This window comes from Hibiscus syriacus, unplaced genomic scaffold, assembly GCF_006381635.1.
Source record: "Hibiscus syriacus cultivar Baekdansim isolate YM2019G1 unplaced genomic scaffold, ASM638163v2 tig00013738_pilon, whole genome shotgun sequence".
Classification (NCBI taxonomy): Eukaryota; Viridiplantae; Streptophyta; class Magnoliopsida; order Malvales; family Malvaceae; genus Hibiscus; species Hibiscus syriacus.
Genome location: NW_024062308.1, coordinates 90235 through 102684, shown reverse-complemented (window position 1 = coordinate 102684; position 12450 = coordinate 90235). Strand labels below are relative to the sequence as shown.

At 33.2% G+C, this 12450-nt stretch overlaps 1 pseudogene; it reads right to left on the bottom strand.

Annotated features, from left to right (window-relative positions):
• Positions 1 to 4033: 4033 nt before the first annotated feature.
• LOC120206382 lies at positions 4034 to 5581 on the bottom strand (annotated as a pseudogene).
• Positions 5582 to 12450: the final 6869 nt, after the last annotated feature.

Here is a 12450-nt window from a genome sequence, read left to right as displayed (position 1 = left end):
TCATACTGTTCAAGTAACATGCTTTATGAACCATCAAGCTAAAAGACAATATTGATTGAGTTCAAAGCTGAGTTGTGAGTTGATGGAGTTGTCACACTTGTCACATGGTTGGAATAAAGTAATTTGATTTAATAATTTTATTTGCACAAAAAATTATTTGATTGTTTTGATATTTTATAAAATAATATTTAGAATTTGTAATTTAATAATAATATATATCATAACGTAAAAAATAAATCATTAGACGCCTATAATTACTAAATTAATATCTTAAAACTCACTCAAAAGATAACCTTAAATTAATGTTTTCCACAGTGAAAAAAGTATGGACACTTTTATAAAAAGGATAGATATTTTACAATATAACAACTACCTATTACATTATATAAACGATATCTATTACATTATATAAGCGCTACCTATTACATCATATGTTTACCTATTATATTGAAAGTGTCCATACTTTTTATAAAAAGGATCGATACTTTTTTTAAAAGTTATGTAATTTATGTTTCAATTTTTTTAACAGTGTTTCATGTTTTCCACCTACAATATTAATTTAATAATTTCATTTACACAAAAAATTATTTGATTGTTTTGATATTTTATAAAATAATATTTATAATTTAAATTTAACAACATTAACCAAAGATAATAATAAATATGTAATATATATGTTTATTGTTTTTAATTTAATAATAATATATACCGTAACATAAAAAATAAATCATTAGACGCCTATAATTACTAAATTAATATCTTAAAACTCACTCAAAAGATGTATATACCTAAATATGTAGTTAACAAACATACCTAAATATGTAGTTATTGTACATACCTAAATTTAATAAATATACTTGTAGTTATTGTACATACCTAAATATGTACTGCGAATTAATGTTGTACCCACCCTTTAACTACCACTACCAATGCCACATCCTATTGAAAGCAGCACGACTGAAACATGTTCAAAATGAACCTTTGCTTACATCTCCATCAACTCCTGGAGCACTGAACTTGCACAACAAAATTTTTGCCATGGATAATACTGATGTAGACAATGTTAAGCCAACCGAGGAATGCCATGAAGTACATAATGTTGATGAATCTGACAGATTGGTTGGTCAGCTCTTCTGTTCACGTGATCAAGCTTGGCACTTTTACAAGGGATTCGCACGGGAACATGGGTTTAGTGCACGTAAGGGAACAACACGGCTTGACGTGGAAGGGAATGTGAAGACACAAGAATTTTGTTGTTCCAAAGAAGGGTTTCGAGTATCAAAAGTCAATACTGTTGATCGTCAACGTGCTCATACGCCAGTCACAAGAACAGGATGTAAGGCTAGAGTCGTAGTTACAGCAACAAATACAAACGATCAGTGGGTTATGAGTATGTCTGATCAGAAACATAATCATGCATTGTGCACATCTGCTATGACACCATTTATGCGTTCTAATAGAGCTGTAAGTAAGGCTGATATCGATGAGGCAACAACATTGAAAGAGGTCGGTGTTGGCACGTCACAAGTAATGAACTATTTAACGCATCAGGCAGGGGGCTATCATAATGTTGGATTTACACATAAAGACCTCTACAATGCACTTCAAAGAGGTAAAGCAAAGGAAATCGTCGATGGGGATGTGAATGCGCTTATTGCCTACTTTGATTATAAGAAACATGATGATCTCGGGTTTTTTATGACATACTCGGTATTTAGTTAAATAAATTGTAAACATGTCTCGAAAACATTTGTTAAAATAATTTATTTGGTTTTGGACAAAGTTGGGTTCATCATCGGTTAGATTAAAAGCAAACGCAATTTGTTCAATTAGTGTTTCAACCCCACCAACATTTAACGTTGGGTTTAAAGCGGCGACACAAGTAAAAATGGGGGGAATCTCCTTAAAATATTTTAAAAGTTTTTCCTTCATTGCAAAGCCAATTTCTTGAAAAACTTCGGTTTCAAATTCAAAGTCATTTAGTCGGGTAGCCAACAAAATATTTGATTAAGAACCAACGGGCTAGTAGGGTAATAAACATCGGATAAAAAAGTTGTTGCATTTTTAAAAACCTCAAGCAAATCGGTTATTTTGGCTATAGTTTCCCAACTCGAATCCGGATAAATGTTGGGGACATGACCCCTCTCGAAAAGCCGATCGTGAAATGTTTGCAATATTTCCCTTTGCCTTAAGGCAGTATGCATCATCATCCAAGTTGAGTTCCAACGAGTTGGACAATCCAAATTAGGACCCAAAGCTTTTTTATTAACAGACTTACAAAATCGTTTATAATCATTTAGTCTTTTGTTGTTGTTACAAAGAACCGATTTTATCATTGTTTTAAATTCTAATCTAATTGGCTCAATAACCTCCAAACCGGCTTGCACGGATAAATTAATTATGTGTGCAACGCAATGGGTATGAAAAAACGCACCGTCTAAAATCGGTGAAAGTAATATTTTCAATCTTGGAACCGCGTTTGTATTATTCGATGCATTATCAAAGGATATAGAAAAAACTTTATTTTCTAATTTATAAAGACAAATTACCCTTTTTAAAAGTGTAAATAAATTAGCACCGGTATGCGGCTCACCGAATAATTCAAACGTGATTGTTCTTTTCATCATTTGCCAATTATCTTGATCTAACCAATGTGACGTAACGGCTAAAAAAGAATTTCCGGTATTATGAGGGGAACTCCAAACGTCACATGTAAGCGACACACCATAACGGTGTTCTTGGAATCCTAAAATCATTTTTTCCATCGCCGTACGCCACATTTTTATAGCATCTCTTCTAAGGGTAGTACGACTTACTTGAGTATAACGTGGCTGCATTAGTTGTTGAATTGTTGTCGTGAAATCTTCATCATCAAAGTGGTCGAACGGCAATGCTTTTGTAATCACGAACTTTGTAAACGCTTCTCGTAATTTTTCGTTGTCGTAAACAAAAACACCACCTTGCGGTGTAAGATTCGATTGACTAGGATCCGATCTTGAGCGAAGTGCCTTGCATGATTTTGTCAAATGGTTCTTCAACGTTGTGTTTCCTTCCGATGCAAGAAACTTTAGATAAAGTTTACAACGCGCCCTCCTCGAGCCATTTGACATCTCACATAAATCGTAGTGATCCCAAATATCTTTGTTTCGAGTGTGTTCGATCACTCTCACGACTTCAAGGTTTTCCCCGACGGAAGATTCAGCCGTGTTACTCATGATGAACAAAAAATTACAAAACTAAGATTTGAGAGATGTTTAAGTGTTGTGTAATAAGATTTGAGAAAGTTGTAATCAACCAAATACATCCCCAACCTATTTATACATGTTTAGGGTGGTAAAATGGTAATTTTTTAAAGAAAAAAACGGTCAAAACGGTCACAAACGGCTATATTAACGGCTAGTTTTTTAAACCCAAACCGGTTTTTTTTCCGGATAAAAACCGGTTTTTTAACCGGTTTTTTTCAAACCGGTTTTTTATCCGGTAAAAAAACCGGGCTAGGTTTTTTTCTCCAAACCGGTTAAAATAACCGGTTTAAAAAAATCCGATCCGGTTAAAAAAAACCGATTTTTCCCAAATCCGATTTCGGATATTTTTTTCGCAAAATCGAATATTCGAATTTTTTGTGCACCCCTAACAGTATGGTACAAAACGGGCCAAAAATTCCAAAACATTATTTTTACAGTGATCACTTTGCTTTTTCTGACCCTGTTTTGGCATGGAAATTTAACCTAAGAAATTCGGTAAAACGTTGTTAAATTGTTCCGTTTAAACTTTACCAAACGTAATAGGCCTTCTAAATCAGTGTTTATTATTTGGTAGAACCAATATGGCATTGGAATGAAAGTGACACGCCATTTTCAAGTGTCAACCATTAACTTGTGTTTATTATTTGGTTAAATGAACATGGAAGATAAAGTATGAGGAAAATGTGTCATAATCCTCAAATGAAAAGTAAAGCAAAAACCTTTACATCCACAACATTAAGAGAAGAAGAAAAAAAAGGTTGAAACTTGAATAAGAAATCATGTCCGGTAGTACTTTATTTCCAATCACAAAACACCCTACTTTTGCTTTTCCATCGAATGATGTCTCCAGCTTCCTCCACCAACAATCTTGAACAACATCAATACCTTGCCTTCACCAATAATCATAAAAGGCAACATGAAGAACGGAAGATGAAGTATATTGCTAAGGAACTTGTGAAAAATATCAGGTTTATAAATTTGTTCTTAAATAATTTGTGACAAAATCATGAAGCACTAACCTTGGTTTGATACAAATTCTATCCTACAAAAGGCTTTTTCAAGTACCCTTGTGTTGTCGTTCAACGCCGGTGCAATTGACAAAACATGCTGATATGCACTTGCATTGCCATTGGAATCCACATTCTGAGTCCTTTGTCGAGTACAATGTCCCTCAGTGACTGGCATCTGACCGCAATATTCAAATCATCCATACAAATATTGTGACAAGAAGCCAACACAAGGTACTCCAGTGATTCATGGTTCCCGAATGCTCTAACACCAACTCAGGTAACCAACTCACAACCTGTTAAATCAATAGCCACCAAGTTCACACAATGTTTAGCAATTGCATTAACTGTGACATCCGATAAGTTGATCAGCCAAGCCAAATTCAACTTCTTGAGACTCAAAAGCGAAGAAACCGCGAGTCCACCGGAATATGTTATCTTTGGCCCGCATTCAGCTAAATTTAGCTCCTCCAAACAACACATGTGCTTCAACATCGACACCCCAGAATCAGTAATTCGATCACACTCAGCAAGGACCAGTTTTTTCAACGATCTTGGGATGAACCCAGTTGCTAAAGCAGCCAATCCATGGTCAGTAATCAATGAACAAGCTTCCAAATTCAAAACCCGAATGGAATTGGAACACCCGATTGCTTCAACAGCTTGGTCATCCACCAAATTACACCTTCCTAAATCCAGAGAGGTCAAATTCTTGCAGAAACTAACGAGGGAAATAACAGCAATATTGCCTACATTTCTTCTCTTTCGCAACAAAGCTTTCGTTAGATTTCGGCACCCATTAGCCAGAGCGCTAACCCCATCATTCCCAACATCTTCAAAGCCGGAAATCCCATCAACTTCATCAAATTCTTCAAGTGCTTTCCTAAGATTAAGGTTAAGGACTCGGAGCCTGGGACATGTTTTGGCCACGAATTCAAGGTGGGGATCGGAGATAAAAATCTGGGTTTCAAAGAAAGAAGATTGGGAATCTGGGCATGAAACTGGGGAGGAGATCGGGCTCAAGAACCCGAAGGGATAATCGGGATAAACCTTCCACCCGCAGCCATTGTTTGCAGACTTGAGAGAAGGATTTCCTGTCGTTTTGATCATAAACCCATTTGAGAACTAAGCTTAACTCGTCGTCACCCAGTCTCGACATGAAGATAACAAAATCGTAACTCTTCGAGTTTTTCTATGAATTGAACGGGTAGAACCCAGACAAAAACAACAACCAATACCCAAAAAAAACTACTCGAAGACAAAAGCTATGTAGACTGCAAGAGTATGCGTCTGGCACCCACTCATTTCAAATATGGTGGTTTATATGAGAACCACCCATTTCCCAAATTTAATACTTCTTTAATGAGAAAATCAGATATGAAATCTTCCTTAAAATTTAAAAATAAAATCAGAAGCGGTATGACTTAGCTGACTTCCTCGCCCATATAGGGCAAACATTTCCCCATGTAGCCCTACTCAAATTATTTTTGTACTTTGATGTTTATTACAATGACTTTATTGGTCACTAACTATATCATAGATCGTCAAATATTTTTTACGATAAAGTATTTTCTGTTACAGTAATTCTTCTTTTTTTCCTTGTTATTGTAACTCCATAGATCGTCGTGTGCTCCTGAAGACCTATAGATGTCGTCATGTGTTCCTAAAGATCTATGATGGTCACTGTAGCAATCACCCTACTTAAATAAATAATTATTCGATTGCACTATGTGAAGAATTTTTTTTTCAATTGATTTATTCAAACACTTTTGCCAGCTTAACTTAACACTATTTTCTATCTTAAATTCTTTTTTCCTCACAATATGTTTAATTTTTTACCTTCAAAATAGAATAACATTACTTATGGTAGAATTTATTTTCCTTAAAAATGATTTTCATCAAATAATAATATTTAAAAAAAAGTTTATCAAAGACCACCGGATATTTATTAACTACTGTATCCGTAAAAGATTGCGTGGATTGGTCGGCAAAGAAGGAGAAGAAGAAGCAGGAGCAAAATGCATGTTGTCCTTTGGTAACCATATTATTTCTTGGGTGCGTTTGGTTTACGGAATGTAAGATTATCAGTGGGAATAAAAGATTACCAGGGAATAAGATTACTGGGAATATTGTATTTTGTGTTTGGTTGGTTTAGCAGGAATGTAAAATTACCGTGTTTGGTTAAAGAAATAAAAGATTATTAGAATATATATTTGACCAATTTGTCCTTATTATATATTTGTATAATAATACAAATTGTAAATATTTATATTTTTTAAAAAAAAATTAAATTCATAATATTTATATAATTTTTTTACAAAATTAAAAATATAAAAAAGGTTTAATGAAAGGGTAAAATTTTTTAACCCCTGAACTTCATATAAAATTTTAATTATAGATTTTTTTGTAAATCTAAAATAATTTAAGGATAAATTTTTAATTTAACCTTCGTAGAATTTTTATTATTCAATGATAGAAGAATGATATTTTTGAAAAATAAAATAAAAAAATTAAGGGCATTTTAGTCCAAAACGCCGGTAATGTTACAATACCTAAGGGAAGAGAGGTAATGACATTCCCGGTAATATACCACAAAAAATCTACTATTGGTAATAAAACATTACCGGGAATGAGATTCCCGACCAACCAAACATGGGAATGTGGGATTCCCATCCCATGAGAATTCCACATTCCTTGAACCAAACACCCCCTTAGTATTGGAGATCTGACTCAGCTACATCAAATCATTAACAAACTCTGTTATATAAAGTAATGGGTAGTTCTGCGGTGCGGCGTCTAAAAAACGACTAATAATATACGGCGTGACCGGTAAAACAATTGACCGGTTAAAATTTATACCGGTTATGTTATATTATTTAACCGGAAATATTATAAAGTACAATAACATACTAGGTAGCACTTATATAATGTAATAGGTAGCGCTCATATTTACTTATTTTATAAGTAAACCGGTATATTTATACCGATAGTATTGTAAATTTACCTATTACATTATATTATATTGAAAGTGTCCATACTTTTTATAAAAATGATCGATACTTCTTTTAAAGTTATGTAATTTATGTTTCAATTTTTTTTAATAGTGTTTCATGTTTTCCACCTACAATATTAATTTAATAATTTCATTTGCACAAAAAATTATTTGATTATTTGATATTTTATAAAATATTATTTAGAATTTTTAATTTAACAACATTAACCAAAGATAATAATAAAATATGTAATATATATGTTTATTGTTTTTAATTTAATAATAATATATACAACATCAAACACATTCCAAGCTATAAATTACAAGCTAAGGACACTTGAAGAAGCAAGAGAACAACTATCCAAGCAATCAAAACGAGAAAATCCCAACATGATAACAACTGAACATATCATATCAATGTTCAAACTCAAGTTATAGATTTTGATTTCCTTTTGCTTGGCATCATATGAGATTTGAATTTGATTTCCTTTGCTTGGCACCATATGAGCTTTGGATTTTGATGAGCATCGGAAGTATTTCGGACTTATGATTTGGGTGGTACTCATAAGCATTTCGGACTTATGATTTTAGTTGCTATTTGTTTACCACCCAGATCATACGCCCGAAACGTTTCTGACGCTTTAAAGTTGACCAATAAATACAATGGTCGGGATTTCCCTCGCGTTTAAACGTTGGAAAAAAACAATGAAAATTAGGAATAATCAATGATAACATGCATATTGGCTTGGGCTAATATTTATAGTGGAGCCGAAATATATATTGAAATTCAAACTCAAATTGAAATTTAAATTCAAACTCCAATTACATATGAATGAATTTGAAATGCAGTGTTAAATTGAACATGAAAATTGCATAATTGATTCATACTGTTCAAGTAACATGCTTTATGAACCATCAAGCTAAAAGACAATATTGATTGAGTTCAAAGCTGAGTTGTGAGTTGATGGAGTTGTCACACTTGTCACATGGTTGGAATAAAGTAATTTGATTTAATAATTTTATTTGCACAAAAAATTATTTGATTGTTTTGATATTTTATAAAATAATATTTAGAATTTGTAATTTATAATAATATATATCATAACGTAAAAATAAATCATTAGACGCCTATAATTACTAAATTAATATCTTAAAACTCACTCAAAAGATAACCTTAAATTAATGTTTTCCACAGTGAAAAAAGTATGGACACTTTTATAAAAAGGATAGATATTTTACAATATAACAACTACCTATTACATTATATAAACGATATCTATTACATTATATAAGCGCTACCTATTACATCATATGTTTACCTATTATATTGAAAGTGTCCATACTTTTTATAAAAAGGATCGATACTTTTTTAAAAGTATGTAATTTATGTTTCAATTTTTTTAACAGTGTTTCATGTTTTCCACCTACAATATTAATTTAATAATTCATTTACACAAAAAATTATTTGATTGTTTGATATTTTATAAAATAATATTTATAATTTAAATTTAACAACATTAACCAAAGATAATAATAAATATGTAATATATATGTTTTGTTTTTAATTTAATAATAATATATACCGTAACATAAAAAATAAATCATTAGACGCCTATAATTACTAAATTAATATCTTAAAACTCACTCAAAAGATGTATATACCTAAATATGTAGTTAACAAACATACCTAAATATGTAGTTATTGTACATACCTAAATTTAATGATAATATATACTTGTAGTTATTGTACATACCTAAATATGTACTGCGAATTTAATGTTGTACCCACCCTTTAACTACCACTACCAATGCCACATCCTATTGAAAGCAGCACGACTGAAACATGTTCAAAATGAACCTTTGCTTACATCTCCATCAACTCCTGGAGCACTGAACTTGCACAACAAAATTTTTGCCATGGATAATACTGATGTAGACAATGTTAAGCCAACCGAGGAATGCCATGAAGTACATAATGTTGATGAATCTGACAGATTGGTTGGTCAGCTCTTCTGTTCACGTGATCAAGCTTGGCACTTTTACAAGGGATTCGCACGTGAACATGGGTTTAGTGCACGTAAGGGAACAACACGGCTTGACGTGGAAGGGAATGTGAAGACACAAGAATTTTGTTGTTCCAAAGAAGGGTTTCGAGTATCAAAAGTCAATACTGTTGATCGTCAACGTGCTCATACGCCAGTCACAAGAACAGGATGTAAGGCTAGAGTCGTAGTTACAGCAACAAATACAAACGATCAGTGGGTTATGAGTAAGTCTGATCAGAAACATAATCATGCATTGTGCACATCTGCTATGACACCATTTATGCGTTCTAATAGAGCTGTAAGTAAGGCTGATATCGATGAGGCAACAACATTGAAAGAGGTCGGTGTTGGCACGTCACAAGTAATGAACTATTTAACGCATCAGGCAGGGGGCTATCATAATGTTGGATTTACACATAAAGACCTCTACAATGCACTTCAAAGAGGTAAAGCAAAGGAAATCGTCGATGGGGATGTGAATGCGCTTATTGCCTACTTTGATTATAAGAAACATGATGATCCCGGGTTTTTTATGACATACTCGGTAGATGAATCGGGGGCATTGTATAATCTTATTTGGTCGGATTCTACATCGAGATCGGATTACACATGCTTCGGTGATGTAATTGCGTTCGACACAACGTACAAAGATAATTTGTATGGTCGACCAATTATGCCTATTGTTGGTGTCAATCATCACCATAACACAATTGTGTTTGCCACTGCCATAATCGTTGACGAGACGTCTCAATCTTTCGAGTGGGTGCTACAGAATTTTTTAGAAGCCATGATGAATAAATCACCTATTTCCATTGTAACCGATGGGGATAGGGCAATGCAGAGGGCTATCAAATCTGTTATCCCTTATGCTAAGCACATATTATGTTCTTGGCATCTTTCTCGCAATGCACAAGCTAACATTGGTGACCCAAAGTTTACAGCAGCATTCTCAAAATGCATGGCTTACTGGTGGACAACCAAGGAATTTGATATTCAATGGCGTTCGATTGTTTCAGAATTCAACGTCCAAAAGCATCCATGGGTGATTGAGAAGGGAAATACACGACACTTATGGGCACAAGCATATCTAACCGGTAATTTCTTTGCCAATATTCGCTCAACACAAAGGTGCGAGTCTATGAATGCTTCACTAGCTATTGCACTGAAACACAAGAAGACATATTTAGATGTTGTTCGTGCAATTGAAGATGGAATTAGTAGAATGCGTATGAACGAGTTGAAAGCGGATTACTTAAGTTCCCATACGAAGCCCTTCCAGATCACAAAACTGGTCGACCTTGAAAGCCATGCCGCTGCGATTTTTACCCGCGAATCTTTTCGTGTGTTCCAAGATGAACTTATACGGGAGACATTGTACCGGATTGAGGCAGAGATTAAGTCCTTATCAGATGAATGTCAACATTATATTTTGTCAAAGTACGCAAAAAAAAATAGGAAATTTGAAATTAGTTTTGATTCTCGTACGAAAACTCTAATTTGCTCCTGCAAAAAATTCGAGACCGTTGGACTTCCGTGTCGCCATCAACTTCACATTTTGAAGCAATTGGACTACACATATTTGCCCGGGACTTTGATTCAAAGTAGGTGGACTAATGATGCGAAGGCTTCTGCACTCAGCTATGTTGATTTGAATGTGTCTCCAGAAGTGATGCAAATGGCAAGGTTCGCTGCTCTACGTTCAACGTCAAGTAGGTTATGCTACATTGCATCAAAGACAGACGAGTCTTTCAAAACCGCAAGAGATGAGATGAAAAAACTAATAGAAGAATTAGAAAACTCGTTTGGTTTGAATCATTCAGTCAACCAGAGCATTGTAGTAAACAATGTTCGTGACCCTCAACGAAAACAACGCAAGCGAAAAGAAGTGCCGAAGAACAAGGTCGAGAAGAAAATTAGGCGATGTGGGTACTGCAACGGTGAGGGGCATAACAAACTAATATGTCCTCAAGTCAAGCTCAATTTGAGTACAAGCACACAGCCTACATCAACTGATTTTTTCGAAGACGGAATGGAATGACAACGATCTCCATATAATATATCGTAAGTATCAACATGACTCCTATTGTATGTACATATAAATATTTTGAATGAAGGAAGAAAAACCGCGTTACTTAAAATTACCGACACTTTTTTAAATGGTATCGACACATTTTTCTTCCAATCTGGACATAAAGTACCGACACAATATTATAAAGTGTCGATATAGGTTGTAGACCTATTCGCTCATAAAATCAGTATATTTATACCGGTTATATTACAAAATTATCTATTACATTATAAATCTGGGTTCCGATGTGTAAATGTCGATACTTTTTTAAATCGTATCGACACATTTTTCTTCCAATATGGACATAAAGTACCGACACAATATTAAAAAGTGTCGATATAGGTTGTAGACCTATTCGTACATAAAACCGGTATATTTATACCGGTTATATTACAAAATTATCTATTACATTATAATTATGGGTTCCGATGTGTAAATGTCGACACTTTTTAACAATGTATCGACACATTTTTCTTCCAATCTGGACATAAAGTACCGACACAAGATTAAAAAGTGTCGATATAGGTTGTAGACCTATTCGCGCATAAAACCGGTATATTTATACCGATAGCATTGCAAATTTACCTATTTATTATAATATGTTGAAAGTGTCCATACTTTTATAAAAAGGATCGATACTTTTTTTAAAGATATGTAATTTATGTTTCAATTTTTTTTAAGTATGTTTCATGTTTTCCACCTACAATATTAATTTAATAATTTCATTTGTACAAAAATTAGTTGATTGTTTGATATTTTATAAAATAATATTAAGAATTTTTAATTTAATAATAATATATACCGTAACGTAAAAAATAAATCATTAGACGCCTATAATTACTAAATTAATATCTTAAAACTCACTCAAAAGATAACCTTAAATTAATGTTTTCCACAGTGGAAAAAGTATAGACACTTTTATAAAAAGGATAGATACTTTACAATATATTAAAAAAGTATAGACACTCAAATGTATATGTACACATAGAAGCAAATATGGAATAATTAATGAAAATATACACACAATATATTCACACCAAAATATAAATACACAAGAATGTTCAAATAATGTACCGATAAACAAAATTAATCC